The following is a 27895-nucleotide window of genomic DNA, read 5'->3' on the forward strand; positions in this document are numbered from 1 at the left end:
AAGGAAACCAGAATTGAAAGAGACACATGTACCCCAATGTTCATTGCAGCATTGTTTACAATAGCTAGGACATGGAAGCAGCCTAGATGTCCATCAGCAGATTAATGGATAAGAAAGCTGTGGTATATATACACAATGAACTATTACTCAGCTATTAAAAAGAATGCATTTGAATCAGTTCTAATGAAGCAGATGAAACTGGAGCCTATTATACAGAGTGAAGTAAGTCAGAAAGAAAACATCAATACAGTATGCTGCTGCTGCTAAGTCACTTCAGTCATGTCCGACTCTGTGCGACCCCATAGACGGTAGCCCACCAGGCTCCCCCGTCCCTGGGATTCTCCAGGCAAGAACACTAGAATGGGTTGCCATTTCCTTCTCCAGTGCATGAAAGTGAAAAGTAAAAGTGAAGTCACTCAGTCGCGTCCTACTCTTTGCGATCCCATGGACTGCAGCCTACCAGGCTCCTCCGTCCATGGGATTTTCCAGGCATATTAATGCATATATATGAAATTCAGAAAGATGGTAACTATGACCTTATATGCGAGACTGCAAAAGTGACACAGATGTAAAGGACAGACTTTTGGACTCTGTGGGAGAAGGCGAGGGTGGGATGATTTGAGAGAATAGCATTGAAACATGTGTATTATCATATGTGAAATAGATGTCCAGTCCAGGTTCGATGCATGAGACAGGGTGCTCAAGGCCAGTTCACTGGGATGACCCTGAGGGATGGGATGGGGAGGGAGATGGGGGGGGTTCAGGATGGGGAATTCATGTATACCCATGGCTGATTCATGTCAATGTATGGCAAAAAAACACTACAATATTGTAAAGTAATTAGCCTCCAATTAAAATAAATAAATTAAAAAATAAAATGAAATAAAATTAATATAAATTGGTACAGCCACTATGGGGCTTCCCGGGTGGCTCAGGGATAAAGAATCCACCTGCCAGTGCAGGAGACAAAAAAGACTAGGGTTCAGTCCCTGGCTAGGGTAGATCCCCTGGAAAAAGAAATGGCAACCCACTTCTGTATTCATGCCTGGAAAATTCCATGGACAGAGGATCCTGGTGGGCTAGTCTATGGGGTCACAAAAGAGTCAGACACAACTAAGCACAGCGCAGCATAGCCACTATGGAGAACAGTATGGATGGTCCTTAAAAAACTAAAAAGAGAACTACTACATGACCAACAGTTGCACTCCTAGGCGTATACCCAGAGAAAACCATAATTCAAAAAGACATATGCACCCCAATTTTCGTTGCAGCACTATTTGCTATAGCCAGGACATGGAAGCAACCTAAATGTCCCTCAACAGAGGCACAGATACAGAAAATGTGGTACGTATATACAGTGGAATATTACTCAACCATAAAAAGATCAAAATAATACCATTTGCAGCAACATGGATGGATCTGAAGATTGTCATTACTAAGTGAATTCAGACACAAGAAGACAAATATCATATGATATCTCTTATATATGGAATCTACAAAAAGAGTACAAATGAACTTATCTACAAAACAGAAGTAGAGTCACAGATCTAGAAAACAAACTTATGGTTACCAAGGGATAGGAGGGGAGGGATAAATTGGAAGATTGTGATTGACATATACATACTGCTATATATAAAATAGATAACTACGCAGGACCTACTGTATAGCACAGGAAACTCTACTCAGTACTCTGTAATGGCCTATATGGGATAAGAACCTTTAAAGAAAAAAAAGTGGATATATGTATATGTATAACTGATTCATTTTGCTGTACACCTTAAACTAACATAGCATTGTAAATCAACTATACTTCAATAAAAATTTAAAATAAAATAAAAGATGGGCAAAAATTAAAAAAAAAATAAAGACAAAGAGGCAATACTAAAAGAAACAAGGGAATATAAGCAAATAATATGCAAAAGAACTTCCATAAGCTATCAACTATTTTTTCAGCAGGAACTGCAGACTAGATGAAATATATAGACACCATATATTTAAAGTGATAAAAAGGAAAAAACAAAACTAAGCCTGCTATGTGCAACAGGGCAATCATTAAGACTTGATGGAGAGTTCAAAGGTGTTACAGATAAGCAAAAGCTAAAAGAGTTCAATACCACCAAACAACCATGACAACAAATGATAAAAGAACTTCTAGGCAAAAATGGCCATAAGTAAAACAAGAAAATTATGAAATGAAAGGCTCAACAGTAAAGGCAGGAAATAAGCCACACACAAATCTAATATGGAGATTACAGGACAAAAGCAGTAAAATGGTCTCTAACCACAAGGAGCAATTAAAGGATACACAAAATAAAGAGATGCAAAATAGGCTATCAAAAATTGTAATCTTGAAGGAAGGAGAATACAAATGCAGGGTTTTGAAAATGTATTTGAAAATGACATATTAATAACTTGAAAAAAATATATACATACATAGCCTTTCATTGGAGAAGGCAATGGCAACCCACTCCAGTACTCTTGCCTGGAAAATCCGATGGACAGAGGAGCCTGGTAGGCTGCAGTCCATGGGGTCGCTAAGAGTCAGACATGACTGAGCGACTTCACTTTCACTTTTCACTTTGAAGCATTGGAGAAGGAAATGGCAACCCATTCCAGTGTTCTTGCCTGGAAAATCCCAGGGACGGGGAGCCTGGTGGGGTTGCACAGAGTCAGACATGACTGAAGCGACTTAGCAGCAACATCAGATCAGATCAGATCAGTCGCTCAGTCCTGTCCAACTCTTTGCGACCCCATGAATCGCAGCACGCCAGGCCTCCCTGTCCATCACCAACTCTCGGAGTTCACCCAGAGTCCCGTCCCTCGAGTCAGTGATGCCATCCAGCCATCTCATCCTCTGTCGTCCCCTTCTCCTCCTGCCCCCAATCCCTCCCAGCATCAGAGTCTTTTCCAATGAGTCAACTCTTCGCATGAGGTGGCCAAAGTACTGGAGTTTCACCTTTAGCATCATTCCTTCCAAAGAAATCCCAGTGCTCATCTCCTTCAGAATGGACTGGTTGGATCTCCTTGCAGTCCAAGGGACTCTCAAGAGTCTTCTCCAACATCACAGTTCAAAAGCATCAATTCTTCGGTGCTCAGCCTTCTTCACAGTCCAACTCTTACATCCATACACGACCACAGGAATAACCATAGCCTTGACTAGACGAACCTTTGTTGGCAACATAGTCTTTAATTAAAAAAAGGAACTTCCCGGTAACTGCAAATCAAAACTCCGTAATAGATGTACACAAATAACTCAAGGAATCTAAACACAACATTGTAGTTAGTCATCAAATCATAAAAGAAGAGAGCAAAAGATGAAGAAAGAGGAAAAGAAGACCTACAAAAACATTTCCAAAACAATTCACCAACTGGCCATAAGAACATACATATTGATCATTATCTTGAGTGTACATATCCAAAATGCTCCAACCAAAAGACATAGAGTGGCTGAATGGATACAAAAACAAGACCTGTGTATATGCTGCCTACAAGAGGCTCACTTCAGATCTATAGACACATACAGTTTGAAAGTGAGCAGATGGAAAAAGAGATTTCATGCTAATAGAAATCAAATGAAAGCTAGAATAGCACTCTTCCTAAGGCCTCTTCCAGCCAGATAGGCCCCTGGCCCTGGACCACATCCAACCATCAGGGTCTTTCCTGGCTGCAGGGGTTCCCCAGGCCTGAGCTGCACCTCCTGTGCCCCCACTCGACCAAGGCTGAGCATCACCACCTTCCAAGGCTTCTTCCAGCTGCACCGGCCCTTATGGGGTACCTGTGGAAACCTGCAATCCCTGACAGCCTGCATAGGCACATGTGAGCAGAAGCAGCTCCAGGAGTAAACGCTGGTGAGAAGAGCACACACAGAGGTCGGATGACACAACAGGTCCAGAGAGCTGCCTAGAGGCCTTGGCGGCCTGCCTGGGAGGCAGAGATATATGTTGTAGCTCACCATGGGGGCAAGGACCCTGAGAGAGGATGCACCAGGGAATTATTTTATTTTTTACTTTAAAAAAATTATATTATTATTAATATTGTTTTAGTTTTTTATCTTATTTTTTACTTTTTTTGTCTTTTAAAAAATTTTTATTTATTTTAATTGGAGGCTAATTACAATATTGTAGTGGTTTTTGCCATATATTGACATGAATCAGCCATGGGTGTACATGTGTTCCCCATCCTGACCCTCCCTGCCACCTCCCTCCCCATCCCATCCCTCAGGGTCATCTCAGTGCACCAGCCCTGAGCACCCTGTCTCATGCATCGAACCTGGACTGGACATCTATTTCACATATGATAATATACATGTTTCAATGCTATTCTCTCAAATCATCCCACCCTCGCCCTCTCCTACAGAGTCCAAAAGACTGTTCTATACATCTGTGTCTCTTTTGCTGTCTTGCATATAGGGTCATCGTTACCATCTTTCTGAATTCCATATATATATGCTAGTATAATATTGTATTGGTGTTTTTCTTTCTGACTTATATTTATTTTGCCATTGTGGGCTTCCCTAGTAGCTCAGCTGGTAAAGAAGCTGCCTGCAATGCAAGAGCCCCAGTTTGATCCCTGGTTTGGGAAGGTATCCTGAAGAAGATATAGGCTACCCACTCCAGGTTTCTTGGGCTTCCCTGGTGGCTCAGATGTAAAGAATCCACCTGCAATGCAGGAGACCTGGGTTTAATCCCTGGGTTGGGAAGATTCCCTGGAGAAGGGAACAGCTTCCAACTCCAGTATTCTTGCCTGGAAAATGCCATGGACAGAGGAGTCTGGCAGGCTACAGTCCTTGGGGTCACAAAGAGTCGGACATGACTCAGAGACTTTCACTCACTTTCACATTTTTTTTTTTTTTTTTTACTATTGTGGATTCTTTACTTTGAATACTGCTGTTCCATATTTATTGCTATTTTTTTATTTATTGCTATTTATTTATTGCTTTTATTTATTGCTATTCTTTGTTATTATTCTTTTCTTTACTGTTGCTGTCTTTTGCTTTTTGTTTGTTTTCATTCAGCCTGGCTTGCAGAGGCTTGACTCTCAAGCTAAGAGTTGGGCTTGGGCTCTTGTGGTATGAGTACTGAGTCCAATCCACTGGACTAACAGAGAATTTCAGGTCTCAAAGAATATTAATCAGTGTGAGGTCTCCTGGACATCTTCATCTTGGCACCAAGACAAATAGATGAAAAGATATAGCATGTTAAGTGTTGTAAGAATTAATATTGGTCAAATGATTATGCTTCTCAAGGCAATACACAGACCCAATACAATCCCTATCAAGTTACCAATGGCATTTTTCCCAGAAATAGAATTAAAACATCTTAAAATTGGGAAGGAGATGCAAAATTAGTAAACAGAGATCTATTGCACTCAATACACTGAATACAGGCCATCAGGAAGAGAAGGAAACAATCCCATTTACCATTCCATCAAAAACAGTAAACAGCATAAGAGTAATCTTACCTAAGGAGGCAAAAGATATGTACTCTGAAAACTATAAGACATTGATCAAGGAAATGAGAGATGACACCAACAAATGGAAAGATATACCATGTTTGTGGATTGGAAGAATCAGTATTGTAAAAAAGGGCCATGATAACCAAGATAATCTACAGATTAGTGCTATCCCTATGAAAATACCAGTAGAATTTTTCACAGACCTAGAACAAAAAGGTTTTCATTCTGTATGAAAACACAAAAGACCCCCAAAAGCCAACTGGGGAGGACGACTGAGGGTGGGATTGTAAACCTGAGTGTGGAGGAAGGGATGCCACTCTTCGCACCTCATCTGGTGTCCATGCCTCAGAGCAGAAAACAGAAACGAAGAAAGAAAGACAATCTAACTAACCTCTCCAAAAGAGGTAATGTGGCTTAGACCTGATTTCCTCTCTTTTTATCAACCCAGTCCATTACAGGATGGATGTAACATCCTGCTCCGTTTTCTGTTTCTAAAGAGAAGCATTTTCCCCAGAACCAAACACAGGAGGGGCTCCAGAAATAAGCAAAGAAAGCTGAGAAATCGTTCCCTGGCTGCAGAATACACACAAAGCAAATACACTCCTAAAATTTACTTGTGAACACTTTTTGGTTGACTAGAAAGAGCAATAAATCCCCCAGCACAGAGCCCACACTTCGGGAAGGGAGGCAAGAGGTCATGGAAGGAGCAAAGGATGAGCAGCCTGCAGGGAGCTTTTCTCCTGCCACTCAGCCTCTCAGTTTGGACCTGAGGCAGCTGGGAGGCAACAGCCTATGCAACCGTGTCCTGGATGGATGCTCCTCCTCCAGCATCCATCCAGGAGTGCAGAAAGGAGCCCACCATGGAATACAGAGGTGTGCATCCTAACTCTTCTGAGAAAAGGGGGCTGAAGTCCTTCCTAGGACTGCATGACCCAACGCCTACCTCTTCAGAGAGGCACTGGCTAAGGTCGCTTCCCCCTGTCCCTATCTCCCTGACTCTGACTGCATCCTGACTAGTCCTTGCTGGGCACCGGAAAAAAAGAGACAGAAAAGAAGGCCCTTAACATAAAGACTATTTAAATCTTAAAACACAGACAGGATTATTTTTGTATTAAAAATATTAATATTCCATGAGGGAAGAATGGGAGGAAGAGATAGCTAAGAATTTGGGGATCAACATGTACTCACTGCAATATTGAAAATGGCTAACCAATGAGGTCCTACTGTATGGCACATGGAACTCTCCTCAGTGTTATGAGGCAGCCTAGATTGGATAGAAGTTTGTGGGAGAATGGATACATGTATATGTATGACAGAGTTCCTTTGCTGTCCGCCTGAAACTATCACAACATTGTTAATCAGCTGTACCCCAATATAAAATAAAAAGTTTTTTAAAGTATTTAGCATCTCAAATACTACACAACTCTATTGTACAGAATTATTCAATTTCCTTCTCACTAATCAACTATAAATAATATGTTAAGGTCTAATTGTGTTGGTTTATCATGCACCATTTTTAATACCTGGCCCATTCAGTTACTGCCTCAGAATAACTTGTGGTATTAGCTGAAAATACAATTGCTGTACTTTTAACTATTACTTTAGATAACTCTCCTGAACAATAATCTTTGAAAAACACTGGACATCTTCTACCATCTAATAACACTATTTCATTCTACTTGGGTAGTTTTGAAGTTTCTGGTTTAGGTACCTCAGTGTACTTTGAATGAAAAAAAAAAAATACATTGTAAACTCTAGAGCTCCTATACAAAGCTTTATCAGTATTTAATATCAGAAAGGGAATCTACAATTCCTCTTGTTTATAGCTGCTCACCTTAAAATTAAGCAGTTATTTTTCAAGTAAAAGTGAGTTTATTCAGGAATAGCAAAGGAAGTCTAATTCCAGAATAGCAAGCTATAGAAAAGCCATGGGCAAATCTAACAAAGAAGAATATTATTTAATGGAGAAAAGGAAGGAGTTGGGAAAGATTATTTTCAAAACAAGTCCATTGGTAAAAAATAAGAGCTCATGGTGATAACTCGTCCTCATTGGCTGAGTTGTTGGGGAGTCAATTCTTCTAGGAGACGCAATGTACATCTTTTCCTGTTGGAGACTGTCACTGATGACTCCCTTGTTGAAGATTTTTCCCTTGGGGTCTGTAATGACCTCCAAACATATTACATGAGAGCTCTTCTTTCTGGCCAGCTGACTCGATATGAGTAGCATCCCTTTATTAATTCTCACATAACACAGAAGTAAAAGATCATTTTATTCTCCCAACTCTGCTCCCAACCCACTATAGATTTTAAAAAAAAAAAAAAAGGTAAATTTTAGAGAGGCATTATGTTTAAAAAAATTCATGCTTTTTTCTGACAAAAGGATTTTTAGATAACTTACAATTCTTGGCAATTTGCAGCTTACATAAAGCACTGATACATTATGATACATTATAACACATTGTCTAACTTGTTCGCTGTTGAAACTGTACATTAATGAAAAAAAGTTTTAAAAATTTCAGAGAGTCTATATGTTATCAACTGTGCAGTAATGAATCAGGTAGGAATTATCATTTTTCCTACAACATTGATAAGAAAATGGTGGCTTACGGAGTTAAGTTCATTTTCAGGGTCTCAAAAGAAAATAAGTGACATGAGCCCTCAGGTTTGAACTCTAGCAGCCCAACTCCAAAATCTGTACTTGGACTTCGCTGGGCAGCTCTGAGCTCCTCCAGCCTGACTCTCCCCCCATCACCATCCTGCCTCTCAGCTGTTCCCACTGGATCTCCCCAGCCTGCTCATCTTCCTCTTGGGCTGTGTCCTCCCACTTGCTTGTAATTAGAGAGGGAAATGTTACTGTTTCAGGCTAAAGCCTCCACTTTCATTCAGAAATGACCCTCCCTGTCTTCAGAGACACTCACTTGTAAAGGAATATTTATCTAGAATTCGCTATGCACCAGCATAGTTTTAAGAGTATCGTATAGAGAATGAACTTAAGGATGCCAGCAGGGAAGGATATGGGGGAGAGATGGTTAGGGAGTTTGGGATGGACGTATACACCCTGCTGTATTTAAAATGGATAACCAACAAGGACCTACTGTATAGCACACAGAACTGTGCTCAGTGTTATGCGGCAGCCTGGACGGGAGGGGAGTTTGGGGGAGAATGGATACATGTATATGTATGGCGGAGTCCCTTTGCTGTCCACCTGACACTATCACAACATTGTTAACAGCTTTAAAAAAAAAGTATTGTAAGCATCAGTTCTGGGTGTTCATTGGAAGGACTCATGCTAAAGCTGAAACTCTAGCACTTTGGCCACCTCATGTGAAGAGTTGACTCACTGGAAAAGACTCTGGTTCTGGGAGGGATTGGGGGCAGGAGGAGAAGGGGATGACAGAGGATGAGATGGCTAGATGGCATCACCGACTCGATGGACATGAGTTTGAGTAAACTCCAGGAGTTGGTGATGGACAGGGAGGCCTGGCGTGCTATTTCATGGGGTCACAAAGAGTCGGACATGACTGAGTGACTGAACTGAACTGGAGCATCATGAGATATTTAACCTGTCTAATGACCTTAATGACCAGTGCATTTTCTTGACAAAACTCTATTAGACTTTGCCCTGCTTCATTTCGTATTCCAAGGCCAAATTTACCTGTTACTCCAAGTGTTTCTTGACTTCTACTTTTGCATTCCAGTCCCCTATAATGAAAAGGACATCTTTTTTAGGTGTTAGTTCTAAAACGTCTTGTAGGTCTTCATAAAACCATTCAACTTCAGCTTCTTCAGCGTTACTGGTTGGGGCATAGACTTGGATTACTGTGATATTGAATGGTTTGCCTTGGAAACAAACAGAGATCATTCTGTCGTTTTTGAGATTGCATCCAAGTACTGCATTTCAGATTCTTTTGTTGACCATGATGGCTACTCCATTTCTTCTGAGGGATTCCTGCCTGCAGTAATAGATATAATAGTAGATATAATGGTCATCTGAGTTATATTCACCCATTCCAGTCCATTTTAGTTCGCTGATTCCTAGAATGTCGACATTCACTCTTGCCATCTCTTGTTTGACCACTTCCAATTTGCCTTGATTCATGGACCTGACATTCCAGGTTCCTATACAATATTGCTCTTTACAGCATCGGACCTTTCTTCTATCACCAGTCATATCCACAGCTGGGTATTGCTTTTGCTTTGGCTCTATCCCTTCATTCTTTCTGGAGTTATTTCTCCACTGATCTCCAGTAGCATATTGGGCACCTACTGACCTGGAGAGTTCCTCTTTCAGTATTCTATCATTTTGCCTTTTCATACTGTTCATGGGGTTCTCAAAGCAAGAATACTGAAGTGGTTTGCCTAACAGAAGCAAAAGATATTAAGAAGAGGTGGCAAGAATACACAGAAGAACTGTACAAAAAGATCTTCACAACCCAGATAATCACGATGGTGTGATCACTCACCTAGAGCCAGACATCCTGGAATGTGAAGTCAAGTGGGCCTTAGAAAGCATCACTACGAACAAAGCTAGTGGAGGTGATGGAATTCCAGTTGAGCTATTTCAAATCCTGAAAGATGATGCTGTGAAAGTGCTGCACTCAATATGCCAGCAAATTTGGAAAACTCAGCAGTGGCCACAGGACTGGAAAAGGTCAGTTTTCATTCCAATCCCAAAGAAAGGCAATACCAAAGAATGCTCAAACTACCGCACAATTGCACTCATCTCACATGCTAGTAAAGTAATGCTCAAAATTCTCCAAGCCAGGCTTCAGCAATACATGAACTGTGAACTTCCTGATGTTCAAGCTGGTTTTAGAAAAGGCAGAGGAACCAGAGATCAAATTGCCAACATCTGCTGGATCATGGAAAAAGCAAGAGAGTTCCAGAAAAATATCTATTTCTGTTTTATTGACTATGCCAAAGCCTTTGACTGTGTGGATCACAGTAAACTGTGGAAAATTCTGAAAGAGATGGGAATGCCAGACCACCTGACCTGTCTCTTGAGAAATCTGTATGCAGGTCAGGAAGCAATAGTTAGAACTGGACATGGAACAACAGACTGGTTCACATAGGAAAAGGAGTATGTCAAGGCTGTATATTGTCACCCTGCTTATTTAACTTATATGTGGAGTACATCATGAGAAATGCTGGACTGGAAGAAACACAAGCTGGAATCAAGATTGCTTGGAGAAAGATCAATAACCTCAGATATGCAGATGACACCACCCTTATGGCAGAAAGTGAAGAGGAACTAAAAAGCCTCTTGATGAAAGTGAAAGAGGAGAGTGAAAAAGTTGGCTTAAAGCTCAACATTCAGAAAACAAAGATCATGGCATCCAGTCCCATCACTTCATGGGGAATAGATGGCGAAACAGTGTCAAACTTTATTTTTCTGGGCTCCAAAATCACTGCAGATGGTGACTGCAGCCATGAAATTAAAAGACGCTTACTCCTTGGAATGAAAGTTATGAACAACCTAGATAGCATATTCAAAAGCAGAGACATTACTTTGCCGACAAAGGTTCGTCTAGTCAAGGCTATGGCTTTTCCAGTGATCATGTATGGATGTGAGAGTTGGACTGTGAAGAAGGCTGAGTGCCGAAGAATTGATGCTTTTGACTGTGGTGTTGGAGAAGACTCTTGAGAGTCCCTTGGACTGCAAGGAGATCCAACCAGTCCATTCTGAAGGAGATCAGCCCTGGGATTTCTTTGGAAGGAATGATGCTAAAGGTGAAACTCCAGTACTTTGGCCACCTCATGCGAAGAGTTGGCTCATTGGAAAAGACTCTGATGTTGAGAGGGATTGGGGGCAGGAGGAAAAGGGGACTGAGAGAGTCATTTCCTAAGCAGGTTGATAGGAAATCTAGGGGTCCCCAAGGAGAGAGGGGTCTGGAATTCTCAAGGAGGAAGAAAGGACAAACTTTTCACAGTCTTTGTAGACCAGGACCTGGGGACTGGAGTCGATGAAAATGAGAGGGTAACAGGCAGGAAGGCCAGGGGTCTCCAAATGGAGGAAATAGCCTGCAAGTATCAGACATTTTTCTCTCTCTTAAGCGGCAGGAGGAAACAAACTAGCAATATTTTCTCCTTCTCTATACAAATTTAAAGGGAGGTTTCTCTTAAAATACTGTGTTGCCATAAGGACACCTGGTTTCGCCTGAAGTTAGCTATTCTCGAGCCTAGAGATAACCAATGCCTTTTTCTTATGGAAATGTTTGTCTTAAGCTATGCTAATGTACTATGCCTTTACCCCAAACTCTGTCTCCAAGTTGGTTCCGCCTCTTGGCCCAGAACCTACTTGACAAACCAGTATGTTATACTCAGATATTGTTCCCCTAATCTATGTAAATGAAACCATTTGTATGGTGGTCTGCCCTTCTTCAAGATTCAAGTTAATCATTTTATGGCCCAGGATAAACCATTTGGTGCCAAGATTATCCCAAAATGCATCTTATGGGTGAGGGGCCTGGTGCCATTCTGAATTTTAAGACATTCCTTTCTTTCATTAACAGACTGCTAGTGACTATATAACATCCAGCTGAAGACTAGCAGGGGGGTACTCTTCTGCCCCCTTCTGATGCCTATGTCAGAAGCTTTCTCTATCTCCTTTATACTTTAATAAAACTTTATTACACAAAAGCTCTCAGTGATCAAGCCTCGTCTCTGGCCCCGGATTGAATTCTTCTCCTCTGGGGGCCAAGAATCCCGGTGTATTTGCGTGATTCAACAACAACCTTTCAGGACGACAGAGGATGAGATGGCTGGATGGCATCACTGACTCAATGGACGTGAGTCTGAGTGAACTCCGGGAGTTAGTGATGGACAGGGAGGCCTGGCGTGCTGCAGTTCATGGGGTTGCAGAGAGTCGGACACGACTGAGCAACTGAACTGAACTCAACTGAATGACCTTGATGACAGATGGACTTTACCCTTTGTGTCACCATTTTACAGAAGAGAAACCTGAAGTCCACAGAAATTAATCTTCCCAGTCATCACACAGTTACTTAAGTATGATAACATGTGGTGGTCTTATCTTTAGTATTGTCTTTCAGAAAACAAAATTATGATTAAAGGTCTCTGACTGCTGTCTGTCTTTTGAGATCATGAAACACCCAATCACGTTGATGAAAAAATTCATAGGAGAGCTTGGCCCAGATGGGAGACTCTGACATATCTAGGTAGACCTTAGAATACACGTTGCTTGCCTCTCTTCCCTCTCAGTTCAAATAATTTTTTTAAATGTCTTATAATTTCAGATGATAAAATAATTTTTACATGTATAACTTTGTTAGGTACTTTACACTGCTCTGGTCCTGTTATGTTTGAAAGAGAATGGCTATCTTTATCTCAATTTCTTTCTCTCACAGTCACTTCTCCTCCAGCCTGTTCCTGCTCCCACCGGTTCCCTGCATCTGTTCTCACTGAGAATACTGCTCACATTCATTTTTGCTACGTCCACAAGTTCTTCCCAGATTAAACACTATGTAAATTCAACCCCCAATATACTAAACACCATTCCCTGCTCACTTCTTTCTTAGCATTTATCATTATCTAATAAACATATGTGTATTTAGTTTTTTCACATCCTATATTATCTGTCTCTTCCACTAGAAGAGAGCTTCACAAGGCAGAGATTTGTCTCCATTTTGTTCACTGTTTGCTTCTGAGTGCCTAGGACAGTCTCCAGCACAAGGTAGGTTCTCAATAAATATTTGTGCAATTACTGAGTGACCAAATCATTCGGGAACTCCAGAGATGGTGTCTGGTAACTCCTCATCCCCTTCATGTCCCATCTGCCCCTAATATCCCTCAAATGCTTGTGTTCTCAAGGCTCCATCATCAGTGCTTTGTGTTCTCATTCTATTCACTGCATGCCTCCCATGGACAGGTTGCTTTAGGGTTCATTAAGGATCCATGAGGTAATGTGTATAATTTACCTGTACAGGCCTTAGCACACTAGGCTGAATACTTACCTTTCAGAAACATACAAACAATAGAGAATTGATGTACAGTTTCTACAAGCAGAAGGCTGATGTGCACCATGAGAGATGACTTCCGGATCTTGTGTTTTACTGAGTTGTTCCTCTGGGTTACAGCTTCCAGTGGCATCTGGATCCATTGTAATGGACCCCTTCTGTCTGGTGGAAAACCAGAAATGTCAGTTGTCAGTAAATCCCAGAGCACTGAAGATTCTTGAGCAGATATCTCAGCCTGCGGTGGTAGTGGCCATTGCAGGGCTCTATCGGACCACAAAGTCCTACCTGATGAACCGCCTGGCAGGACAGAACCACAGTGAGTGTTGTTCAGGACATTTGCTTGGAAGCAGTGATAATGCAGGCTGCTGATCCACCTCCTCTAGGGTCATGTTAAGGAAGAGTCTAACCCCCACACTGAAGAAAACTTCTAATTCTCACCACCAAATTTATAACTCCAAAGCCATCTCTCCACAATGTTCACTCTCTGTGCAGTAATCTAGAGTTCCTAATCTCATCAAAACATCTACCTCTTTCATCTTGACCCCATCTGCTACAATCTCCTCTGGGGCTCATCTTGAATGATTACTGCCTTTGTTTTTCCTTCATCACTTTTGCCCTAAACCACAGGGTCATTTCCAGGTCACACAAATGTTGTTTAACATGCCCTGCTTCCTCTTTTTAGAAAGAAATAACATATAATGGAAAAGAATCTTAAAAACAATTATTTGTCTATATATTAGATATTGTTATGCACATTCTCTCCCTCTCTCTCCCCGAATCACTTCCTGTACACCTGACACAAACACAACATTGTGAATCAATGATTCAATGAAAACTATATAAATAAATGATACAAAGTATTTTCAATGCACTTTTTTAAAGAGGAATGGAAGGAAGAACAGATAGCAAAATTCCTGCATCTTATATCTCAATGGGACAGCCATCCTTTTTTTTAACTTTGAGAAATCATGCCCCTAATCTATCTCTAGTGTTTTCTTGTATGTAGAATTAGAACACATACGTATACAAGTGTATATGTTCTCTTGCTCATGCTCAGTGGAGCAGATGTGTCAGACTCTTTGTGATGCTTTGGACTGTAGACTGCCAGGTTCCTCTGTCCATGTGATATTTCTGGCAAGAATACTGGAATGGGTTGCCATTTCCTCCTCCAGGGGATCTTCCTAACATAGGGACTGAATTCGAGTCTCCTGTAATTCATGCACTGCATGCAGATTTTTTACCACTGAACCACTGGGGAGGCCCATATATGTATATACATAGACATAATAAAGCTGATGTATGTAAAGTGATTAGCTGTTTAATCACTGCCTATTTCAAGAAATAAAACATCACCAACATATAAAACCCCAAATCACACTGTCTCACACTCTTGTTAGAACTCATTAGTGTTTTGATTTTCATGGTGCACTTTTCCACCATTCCTATTTAGACATAGTTTTTCAATCTTTGTATAGAATTATAAAAAGGGGCTTAAACTTAGTATAGGGCATTACATTGTGATATTCATTGGTATCTAGCTTCATATTCTACAGAAGTTTATAGGGCTCATCCAGTTTGACAAATGTAGCTGTAAATTATTTTCATTCCTTTTCAATATGCTACAGATTATGGACAGCACAATTTATCCACTTGTTGATGAAAATTGGTGTTATTTGTAGTTTTTATCTTTTATGAACAGTGCTGCCATGAATTATGAACATTCTTATATCTATATCTTTGTGTACATGTACACTACCTACCCTTGTGGCATATGCCCAGGAATGGGCTTGCTGGGTCTAGGAATACATATGTTTTAAACCCCTCTAGATGATATAATACAATGTTTTAAGCTTATATTCATTCTATGTGCTTATTAGCATAAGCTGAGAATTCTCCATAGCTTCACAAAAATTAGGGAAAAGCACTAATCTTTTTTGCTCATCTAGTGTTTGTATAGTTGCATGTTATTTGCTTCATTGCAAATAAATTTGAGTACCTTATCATATATTTATTTACTATTTGCATTTGCTAATTCAATAAGTTGATATTTTCCTAGCAGGATACTTCTCTTCTTCTTACTGATTTTTAGGACAATCTGCTTATATCTCCTTCAGCATTTCTGTCTAAGAAAGCCACTCACCATTTCTTTCCTAACGTCTTCCTCTGTGGCTTAGTGGCTCATCACAATTAGGGGCTAGAACCTCAGTCCAGTCCTGAAGATCCATAGGATTATATCACTGTCTCTCCAAGGACTCTTGCTCTATTGCTGTGCCTGTAAGTCTCTCCCACTCTCTTTATTCTGCTTTTCTCTTCTCTCATTTTTGCTTTGCAATCTTCCATTGGCACCACACAAAACATTTATTATCTGTTTTCCTTTTATAAGAACTCTTGACCACCAATCAAGGGAGAACACTTTCCTTTGTCAAGCTTAGTTAATTAGTAGGTCAGTTTAGAAGGGATTAAAGGTTTGAGAAGCATCCAAGGAGTGGTGGCTGTGTGGGCACAGGGGGGCCGAGAGGAGTTATTCCACATTCAAGGTCAGGAGGGGCGGAGGTAAGGAGATACCCCTCATCCAAGGTAAGGAGAAGCGGCTGCGCTTTGCTGGAACTGCCGTGAAGAGATACCCTATGCCCAAGGTAAGAGAAACCCAAGTAAGAAGGTAGGTGTTGGAAGAGGGCATCAGAGGGCAGACACATTGAAACCATAATCACAGAAAACTAGTCAATCTAATCACATGGACTACAGCCTTGTCTAACTCAATGAAACCAAGCCATGCCCTGGAGAGGTCTGACAGAATGTGGTCCATTGGAGAAGGGAATGGCAAACCACTTCAGTATTCTTGCCTTGAGAACCCCATCAACAGTATGAAAAGGCAAAATGATAGAATAGCGAAAGAGGAACTCCACAGGGCGGTAGGTGCCCAATATACTACTGGAGATCAGTGGAGAAATAACCCCAGAAAGAATGAAGAGATGGAACCAAAGCAAAAACAATACCCAGTTGTGGATGTTACTGGTGATAGAAGCTAGGTCCAATGCTGTAAAGAGCAATATTGTATAGGAACCTGGAATGTTAGGTCCATGAATCAAGGCAAATTGGAAGTGGTCAAACAAGAGATGGCAAGAGTGAATGTCAACATTATAGGAATCAGCAAACTAAAATGGACTGGAATGGGTGAATTTAACTCAGATGACCATTATATCTACTATTGTAGGCAAGAATGCTTTAGAAGAAATGGAGTAGCCATCATGGTCACCAAAAGAGTCCGAAATGCAGTACTTGGATGCAATCTCAAAAACGACAGAATGATCTCTGTTTGTTTCCAAGGCAAACCATTCAATATTATGTAATCCAAGCCTATGCCCCAATCAGTAATGCTGAAGAGGCTGAAGTTGAACGGTTCTATGAAGACCTACAAGGCCTTTTAGAACTAACACCCAAAAAAAGATGTTCTTTTCATTACAGGGGACTGGAATGCAAAAGAGGAAGTCAAGAAACACCTGGAGTAACAGGCAAATTTGGCCTTGGAATACAGAATTAAGCAGGGCAAAGGCTAATAGAGTTTTGCCAAGAGTATGCACTGGTCATAGCAAACACCCTCTTCCAACAACACAAGAGAAGACTCTACACATGGACATCACCAGATGGTCAAAACCGAAATCAGATGGATTATATTCTTTGCAGCCAAAGATGGAGAAGCTCTATACAGTCAGCAAAAACAGGAACGGGAGCTGTCTGTGGCTCCGATCATGAACTCCTTATTGCCAAATTCAGACTTAAATTGAAGAAAGTAGGGAAAACCACTAGACCTTTCAGGTGTGACCTAAATCAAATCCCTTATGATTATACAGTGGAAGTGAGAAATAGATTTAAGGGACTAGATCTGATAGACAGAGTGCCTGATGAACTATGGGTGGAGGTTCATGACATTATACAGGAGACAGGGATCAAGACCATCCGCATGGAAAAGAAATGCAAAAGAGCAAAATGGCTCTCTGAGGAGGCCTTACAAATAGCTGTGAAAAGATGAGAAGTGAAAAGCAAAGGAGAAAAGGAAAGATACAGGCATCTGAATAGAGAGTTCCAAAGAATACTAAGGAGAGATAAGAAAGCCTTCCTCAGTGATCAGTGCAAAGAAATAGAGGAAAACAACAGAATGGGAAAGACTAGAGCTCTCTTCAAGAAAATTAGAGTTACCAAGGGAACATTTCATGCAAAGATGGGCTTGATAAAGGACAGAAATGGTATGGACCTAACAGAAGCAGAAGATATTAAGAAGAGGTGGCAAGAATACACAAAAGAACTATACAAAAAATAACCATGATGTTGTGGTCACTCACCTAGAGCCAGACGTCCTGGAATGCTAAATCAAGTGGGCCTTAGGAAGAATCACTATGAACAAAGCTAGTGGAGGTGATGGAATTCCAGTTGAGCTATTCCAAATCCTGAAAGATGATGCTGTGAAAGTGCTGCACTCAATATGCCATCAAATTTGGAAAACTCAGCAGTGTCCACAGGACTGGAAAAGGTCAGTTTTCATCCAAATCCCAAAGAAAGGCAATGCCAAAGAATGCTGTAAACTACCGCTCAATTGCACTCATCTCACACACTAGTAAAGTAGTGCTCAAAATTCTCCAAGCCAGGCTTCAGCAATACGTGAAACGTGAACTTTCAGATGTTCAAGTTGGATTTAGAAAAGGCAGAGGAACCAGAGATCAAATTGCCAACATTCATTGGATTATTGAAAAAGCAACAGGGTGCCAGAAAAACATCTATTTCTGCTTTATTGACTATGCCAAAGCCTTTGACTGTGTGGATCACAACAAACTGGAAAATTGTAAAAGAGATGGAAATACCAGACCACCTGTCCTGCCTCTTGAGAAATCTGTATGCAGGTCAGGAAGCAACAGTTAGAACTAGATATGGAACAACAGACTGGTTCCAGATTGGGAAAGGAGTACGTCAAGACTGTATATTGTCGCCCTACTTATTTAACTTATATATAGAGTACATCATGAGAAACACTGGGCTAGATGAAGCACAAGCTGGAATCAAGATTGCTGGGAGAAATATCAATAACCTCATATATGCAGATGACACCACCCTTATGGCAAAGAACTAAAGAGTCCCTTGATGAAAGTGAAAGAGAAGAGTGAAAAAGTTGGCTTAAAACTCAACATTCAGAGAACTAAGATCATGGTATCTAGTTCCATCACTTCATGACAAATAGATGGGGAAACAGTGGAAACAGTGACAGACTTGATTTTTGGGGGCTCTGAAATCACTACAGATGGTGACTGCAGCCATGAAAATGAAAGGCGCTTACTGCTTGGGAGAAAAGTTATGACCAACCTAGACAGCATTTTAAAAAGCAGAGATATTACTTTGACAACAAAGGTCTGTCTAGTCAAAGCTATGGTTTTTCCAGTAGTCATGTACGGATGTGAGAGTTGGACTATAAAGAAAGCTGAGTGCAGAAAGACTGATGCTTTTGAACTGTGGTGTTGGAGAAGACTCTTGAGAGTCCCTTGGACTGCAAGGAGATCCAACCAGTCCATTCTAAAGGAAATCAGTCCTGAATATTCATTGGAAGGACTGATGCTGAAGCTGAAACTCCAGTAATTTGGCCACCTGATGCGAAGAATGGACTCATTTGAAAAGACCCCGATGCTGGGAAAGATTGAAGGCAGGAGAAGAAGGGGATGAGATGAGGATGGCATCACCGACTCAATGAACATGAGTTTGAGTAAACTACGGGAGTTCAGGTTGGACAGGAAGGCCTGGCCTGCTACAGTCGATAGGGTCGCAAAGAGTTGGACACGACCGAGCGACTGAACTGAACTGAACTGAACCCCAGTCATATCACAGGAAGAACAAAAACCAAACACTAAACTTGTGCCCATTTAGGGTTAGGTGGACAATCAGGACCAGGTCACTGCTCTCTCTGTCTCCTTGTGATGACTTCTTTATCTGCTCTTTATCTCAAATACCTGACAGTGGTGAACTCTAGTAACACTTTGTCTTTTCTCCTTGGTGAAACTGGGAGCTCAGGTTGCTCTGTATTAATCAGCAAGAAGTCAAATGCCATCAAGATGTAGAGGGGTACAGATCATCTCAGATGTTATACCCATACTAAACAGAACACACAGGACATGGCAGCTGATTGGCCTGAGCATGCTGAACCACGCTCCCCTAGGTATTTGATCATATCCATTTCTATTCTCAGTTGAAGGGAGCATTGCCTATGGCAGACAGTCAAAATCTTGGAGTATGGATAAGATGCATTGCCTGCAGCTTCTTCAACATACACCTCACCTCCTCTCCACTGTGGGTTTAAACCTTTAGAAAGAAGGGCAAGCGATTCTCACAGGTCTTGTTGAATTTCCTGCTGTTACATGCCCACCTCAGTCAATGAACAAAGAATTCATCCTTTTTTGAAGAGAAGAAGAGAAATGAGGAAAATACAGAGAGGAAGGGGAGGAAAAATATCTGACAAAAGCTGATGTATAGTCCAGGTGTTGGAGGTACACAGATAATCCACTTAAAGGGTAACTGAAGACATTTAAAGGCGGGGGTGGGGGGGACAAGTTCAAGGGCACAAGCAGAGGGATTGAATGAAGGATATGGAGCAGTCAGAAGGTGGCAGGAACAATGACCAGGTAGCTTTTATAACTCGTGTAGAGTGAAAAGGCAAGCAATGTGTGAATTCCAGAATTATCAAAGATCAGAGAAAATGGATGGTGCTAAATGAAAGATGTGACCAAGGCAGAGGAAAGAGACACTGGGGCACTGTGGTTGATGAGGGTGGAAGCAAGGGGAATAGGAGCCTGACTTCTAGTCTCCTGCTGGTACTTCTCACTGGTAAATATCCATCAGAAAGGATGAAGGATATGGGGGATCTTCCGTGTCAGATAAATATAGAAAGTTTAATACAGTTTGCATTATTTCTAGAATGTGACACAGTTAGAGCCATTAATGGTAGGAGGTGAATAGGGGAAACAAAGTGTTCCTTGAGAAGGTTCTGAATATGTATAGAGGTTGAATTTTCTGTCCTTGTTAAAATGGAAGTATCTTCCTCCCAGGCAGGCATTCATCTGCACACAAGTTCACCCAAAGCAACCCATGGGCAGTCTGGTCTATTGCTCTTACTGTGTGTTGCATTCTAGTCTTTCTGTGCACGTTTTCCTCTGGGCTCCACAGTGAGGTGGGAAACCAGAGGCATCTGGATGTTGTGTGTGCACCATCCCTCCAAGGAGAACCACACCCTGGTCCTTCTGGACACTGAGGGTCTGGGCAATGTGGAGACGGTAAGGCAGGGAATCTTCTTTACTCTTGAGACTCCACTTACATTTCAATTTCCCACCTCAATTCAATTTTTAGGACATGTTCCTATAAACTGCAAATCCTATTATGAATGATGAGGCCAAATTCTCTTTCCTTGAATTAATTCTTTGATAAAATATATACCTCAGTGCCTGGAGCCGGTGAGGCATTCCACTCGTGACAAAGGTCATGAGGAAGGAGGCTCGGCATACGCAAAGGCGGGATCGAGCCTCAGGAGTCCCCCCGAATATTCTCGAGCATCTACCCCCCAAAAACCAGAGTCTGCCTACTTTATTGCTTTGTGCTCTCACCTCTGACTTTACTGGGGGCTGTCCCCCACCACCATCTCGCTCTCTCTGTCAAAGAGTTAACTTACAGCTCCAATTAATAAAGTTCCTGGGCAATTAGGAGTGTTTAAATCCAAACCCCTCAGATGGCTCTCTAACTCACCTGACAAGTTTACCCGGACTCCTACAGCTATGCATATGATTGTTTACAGTCTTCCAGCCTCGAGAGGCACAGGAAGCTTAAGATATTCAAATAGCTTAGAACCTCTCAGAGAGTTAGAAACTGTCAGAATAAACTAGTAAAGGATTTCATTGATGAGCCAATGCTTGTTGCCAAGTTTCCACATCCCCTGAATTGTATCCTTGAATGTGTATTAATTAATACAGTTGGTATGTAGAAAAAATAAGTAGTGGCTTTGGTGTTAGTAACTTTAGACCCTTAAGGTAATAAATTCTTTCCTTTGTTGTAAACCCATTACACATCCGCCCTATAGGAATGCAATTTTATCTTCGGAAGATGGCGCCAAACCTTAAAATAATTACTCTTAGAGAAAATAAGTCTTTGTTGATAAGTCTTTGTCAAGAGTCATAAAATGTTAATAGGCCTTCTGGCCAGAAGATGATGTAAATCACCTACACTATTTGTATACGATAAATTTGCAGGAAAGAAACCCTGGTATTTGATAAGGATCAAAAACTGCTGACTTTGCATCCCCTATTATCCTCTATGTGTAACTTAGGGTATAAAAGCCCCTGTTAAAAATAAAGCTACGGGCCTTGTTCACCAATGCTTGGTCTCCCCATGTCATTCTTCCCCTTAACTTCCAGCTGAGTCTCCATCTGAAGCGCGGAACCCACCACGCTTACTAATTATGCCTGGGCTGTACTGTCCATGGAATTCTCCAGGCCAGAATACTGAAGTGGGTAGCCTTTCCCTCCTCCAGGGAATCTGGATCTTCCCAACCCAGAGATCCAACCCAGGTCTCCGGCATTTCAGGCAGATTCTTTACCAGCTGATCCACATGGGAAGCCCAAGAATACTGGAGTGGGTAGCCTATCCCTTCTCCAGAGGATCTTTCTGACCCAGAAATCAAACCGGGGTCTCTTGCATTGCAGGTGGATTCTTTAGCAACTGAGCTATCAGGGAAGTCCATACAAGTTAATAAATACTTATTGGGCATCTGAATCCTCGGGATGAAGTGTAACAGATATCTCAGTGAGTTAAAGACCCAGAGCTGAGTTGGGCAGAAAAATATTCAGTGTTATCAGTACAGGGAACCAAGAGGAAAAGAATGTGAGAATCTATCCCAGTTGTTCAGGTTCCTGAAAACTTCATTATGAAAGCTATAACCCATTCAATCAATGGGATCTAGTCGTTGAAGTGTGTGGAGTTGAGTTAATGTTGGTGTAGGTAAGAACCATTAACATAGGATTTCTCTGAATAATGTATTTTTCAAATCTCCAGAAAAGTTTCAGCTATCTCAGGAACATTTTAGGTTCTGAAGATGAATTCGTCACTGACTTATCTAGAAGCATGAGCTACTTTAACCAAGAACTTTGTAAATGGGATAATTTTAGAAACTTTGTCTTTACAATGTTAGTTGTAATCAAACTTTTCTACTTATTTATAGTAATCTGCATCTATATAAGAAACAATAGCATTGAATCTTTGGCCTTCATCATTGTAGATAAAAGCTGGTACATAAATTCAGAATTTATAAAAGTTGGTACATAAATTCTAAATTTAAAAATCCAGATTTAATGTATTCAATAATCACATTAGTGTCAACCCAAGTTGGTCTACTGATTCGTAATAGACCGTAATTTTCATGATCCTCTTCTTTTTATCTAACTGCATTTTTCAAAGAACCAAAGCATACTGAACTGCACACTGATAGCAGAACTACTTGCTGCTCATATTGGTATAAAGTATCTTGGTAATATATATGATGATTTAGCCACTAAGTCGTGTCCAACTCTTGCAACCCCATGGACTGTAGCCTTCCAGGCTCCTCTGTCCATGGGATTCTCCAGGCAAGAATACTGGAGTAGGGTGCCATGTCGTTCTCCAGGGAATCTTCCTGACCCAGGAAAAGAAACTGGGTCTCCTGCATTGCAGGCAGATTCTTTACAGACTGAGTTACGAGGGAAGCCCTGATACCGTGTGTGTGTGTGTGTGTGTGTGTGTGTGTGTGTGTGTGTGTTTGTATACACACACATTCTATTCTGAAGTCACTCCTACCTTGCCCTGAATTTTGTCTTCAGCCTCATCATCTACTACCACATAGATAATCACTACTTCAGTCAAATAAAATAATCGTGTAATACCTTTACCTGAGCACACTTTCTGGCAATTATGACTGGCTTCTGTGGGTCCTTCCACCTGCATGATTTCTATAACTCCACAAATCCATCTTCTGTCAATTCTTTAAATTCCAGCTATTTATTTCTTAATACCATCATATTACAGTCAGACATAAGCACTACTGCTCTGAATGCACAGAGTATTTTTTCTGGTTTGGGCATATGGGTTTTCCTGGTATCTCAGACAGTAAAGAATCTGCCTGCAATGCAGGAGACCCAGGTTCAATCCCTGGGTCCAGAAGATTCCCTGGAGAAGAGAATGGCTACCCACTCCAATATTCTTGCCTGGAGAATTCCATGGACAGAGAAGCCTCACAGGCTACAGTCCATGGGGTCACATAGAGTCAAACACGACTAAGCAACTAACATTTACTTACTTACCTTTGCCATTTATAATATAACACTTGATTCCATGCTTGGCAGCTTATCATCTTGGATGTATGTAAACGTCTCCAATAAGATTATGTTTCCAGGTATACCTGCACCTCTTCAATGCCCTCTTTCTAAGGCAAGGAGTATAATATGAAATTTTATATCCAAGCAAACAAATAAGTGTCTCCTGTTAGTTAGATGCACAGTTAGTAGTTGATTAATTTAACTGAATATCACTTGTGTTCTTAATATACACCATGATATATTAGGAAAACGTTGGAAAGGCAACCAACACCCACTCACTGTCCCACAACTTCTATGTTCCAGGCACTGTACTAAATATTTTAAGTACATACAGGGTATCATTCATTTCTGTTGGCAGCTAATCATACTCAAGTGCTTAGAGGGGTCAATATCTTCACCAGAAAGGTTTGCATTTAGCATTATCTGGAAAATTTGCTATTTGTTTCACTATTGAGTTACAGTACAGCTGTTATAGTAAATGAACAACTGAATGAAAGCATAAGGAGTAGCATCCTCATGCTGTAACGTAGTTTCTAGGGGAACTCCAAGAATGACTCATGCATCTTTGCCCTGGCCATGCTCCTGAGCAGCAGCTTTGTTCAACAGGATGAACACCATCAACCACCAGGCCCTGGAACAGCTGCAGTATCCTTCCAGAACTGAACGAGTAGATTTCATTGACTTCATAAGAATAGCAACTGACAATGTTTCTTCTTTTCCATGACTCCATTCTGTTGGCAGATGAGATAGTAAAATGGGGCAAAAGGGAGTATTCATAAAGCTGGTTTTTGGGGTGAGATCTGGAAATTGTGTTGGAGAGTGCCATTTATTGCTAAGTTAAGATCCCAGATATGTGACTGAATTAACAGAACTGATCAGAACCAAATCACCTCCCAGCTCTGACAAAGTAGCAGACTCAACTGAATTTGAGAGTTTCTTTTCAGACTTAATCTGGAATGTGCGGGATTGCATGCTGGAGCTGGAGTTAGATGGGAATCCCATCACTGAAGATGAGTACCTGGAGAATGCCTTGAAGTTGATTCCAGGTATCAACTTGAAGGGGCAAGGTGGTAGAAAGATCAGTAGGAAGTGGGATCAAGAGCCATATATGACAAACTCTCAGCAAACATTATCTTCAATGGAGAAAAATTGAAAGCAATTCGCCTAAAGTCAGGAACAAGACAAGGGTGCCCATTCTCACCACTACTATTCCACATAGTTCTGGAAGTTTTGGCCACAGCAATCAGAGCAGAAAAAGAAATAAAAGGAATCCAGATTGGGAAAGAAGAAGTAAAAGTCTCACTGTTTGCAGATGACATGATTCTCTACATCAGTTCAGTTCAGTCACTCAGTCATGTCCAACTCTTTGCGACTCCATGAATTGCAGCATGCCAGGCCTCCCTGTGTATCACCAACTCCTGGAGTTCACTCAAACTCATGTCCATTGAATCGATGATGCTATCCAACCATCTCATCCTCTGTTATCCCCTTTTCCTCCTGCCTCCAATTCCCCTCAGCATCAGAGTCTTGTCCAATGAGTCAACACTTTGCATGAGGTGGCCAAAGTACTAAAGTTTCAGCTTTAGCATCATTCCTTCCAAAGAACACCCAGGACTGATATCCTTTAGAATGGACTGGTTGGATCTCCTTGCAGTCCAAGGGACTCTCAAGAGTCTTCTTCAACACCACAGTTCAAAAGCATCAATTCTTTGGTGCTCAGCTTTCTTCACAGTCCAACTCTCACATCCATACATGACTACTGGAAAAACCATAGCCTTGACTAGATGGACCTTTGTTGGCAAAGTAATGTCTCTGCTTTTGAATATGCTATCTAGGTTGGTCATAACTCTCCTTCCAAGGTGTAAGTGTCTTTTAATTTCATGGCTGCAATCACCATCTGCAGTGATTTTGGAGCCCCCAAAAATAAAGTCTGACACTATTTCCACTGTTTCCCCATCTATTTCCCATGAAGTGATGGGACCAGATTCCATGACCTTAGTCTTCTGAATGTGGAGCTTTAACCGACTTTTTCACTCTCCTCTTTCACTTTCATCAAGAGGCTTTTTAGTTCCTCTTCACTTTCTGCCATAAGGGTGGTGTCATCTGCATATCTGAAGTTATTAATATCTCTCCTGGCAGTTTTGATTCCGGCCTGTGCTTCTTCCAGTCCAGCGTTTCTCATGATGTACTCTGCATAGAAGTTAAATAAGCAGGGTGACAATATACAGCCTTGACATACTCCTTTTCCTATGTGAACCAGTCTGTTGTTCCATGTCCAGTTCTAACTGTTGCTTCCTGACCTGCATATAGGTTTCTCAAGAGGCAGGTCAGGTGGTCTGGCATTCCCATCTCTTTCAGAATTTTCCACCGTTTATTGTGATCCACACAGTCAAAGATTTGGCATAGTCAATAAACAGAAATAGATGTTTTTCTGGAATTCTCTTGCTTTTTGATCCTCTGCATAGAAAACCCTAAAGACTCCACCAGAAAATTACTAAAGCTAATCAGTGAATATAACAAAGTTGCAGGATATAAAATTAACACAGAGATATCCCTTGCATTCCTATACACTAACAATGAGAAAACAGAAAGAGAAATTAAGGAAATAATTCCATTCACCATTGCAACGAAAAGAATAAAATACTTAGGAATATATCTACTTAGAGAAACATGGACAGAGAAGCCTGGTAGGCTACAGTCCACGGGGTCGCAAAGAGTTGGACACAACTGGGCGACTTCACTATACTATACTATACTATACTATACTATACTATACTATAAAGAATCAAAAGACCTATATATAGAAAACTATTAAACACTGGTGAAAGAAATCAAAGAGGACACAAACAGATGGATAAATATACCGTGTTCATGGATTGGAAGAATCAGTATAGCGAAAATAGGTATACTACCCAAAGCAATCTATAGATTCAATCCAATCCCTATCAAGCTACCAACGGTATTTTTCACAGAGCTAGAACAAATAATTTCACAATTTGTATGGGAATTAAAAAAAAAAAAACTTGAATAGCCAAAGCAATCTTGAGAAAGAAGAATGGAACTGGAGGAATCAACCTACCTGACTTCACACTCTACTACAAAGCCACAGTCATCAAGACAGTATGGTATTGGCACAAAGACAGAAATATAGATCAATGAAACAAAATAGAAAGCCCAGAGATAAATCCACACACCTATGGACACCTTATCTTTGACAAAGGAGGTAAGAATGTACAATGGAGTAAAGACAATCTCTTTAACAAGCGGTGCTGGGAAAACTGGTCAACCACTTGTAAAAGAATGAAACTAGAACACTTTCTAACACCATGCACAAAAATAAACTCAAAATGGATTAAAAATCTCAATGTAAGACCAGAAACTATAAAACTCCTAGAGGAGAACATAGGCAAAACACTCTCTGACATACATCACAGCAGGATTCTCTATGACCCACCTCCCAGAATACTGGAAATAAAAACAAAAATAAATAAATGGGACCTAATTAAAAGCTTCTGCACAACAAAGGAAACTATAAGCAAGGTGAAAAGACAGCCATCAGAATAGGAGAAAATAATAGCAAATGAAGCAACTGATAAAGAATTAATCTCAAAAACATACAAGCAACTCCTGCAGCTCAATTCCGGAAAAATAAACGATCCAATCAAAAAATGGGCCAAAGAACTAGACAGACATTTCTCCAAAGAAGACATACAGATGGCTAACAAACACATGAAATGATGTTCAACATCACTCATTATCACAGAAATGCAAAGCAAAACCAGAACGAGGTACCATTTCATGCCAGTCAGAATGGATGCTATCCAAAAGTCTACAAGCAATAAATGCTGGAGAGGGTGTGGAGAAAAGGAAATTCTCTTACACTGTTGGGGAAATGCAAACTAATACAGCCACTATGGAGAACAGTGTGGAGATTCCTTAAAAAACTGGAAATAGAAGTGCCATATGACCCAGCAATCCCACTGCTGGGCATACACACTGAGGAAACCAGAATCGAAAGAGACACATGTACCCTAATGTTCATCACAGCACTGTTTATAATAGCCAGGACATGGAAGCAACCTAGATGTCCATCAG

The sequence above is a fragment of the Bos javanicus genome, chromosome 3 (assembly GCF_032452875.1).
Source record: "Bos javanicus breed banteng chromosome 3, ARS-OSU_banteng_1.0, whole genome shotgun sequence".
In the NCBI taxonomy this organism is placed as follows: Eukaryota; Metazoa; Chordata; class Mammalia; order Artiodactyla; family Bovidae; genus Bos; species Bos javanicus.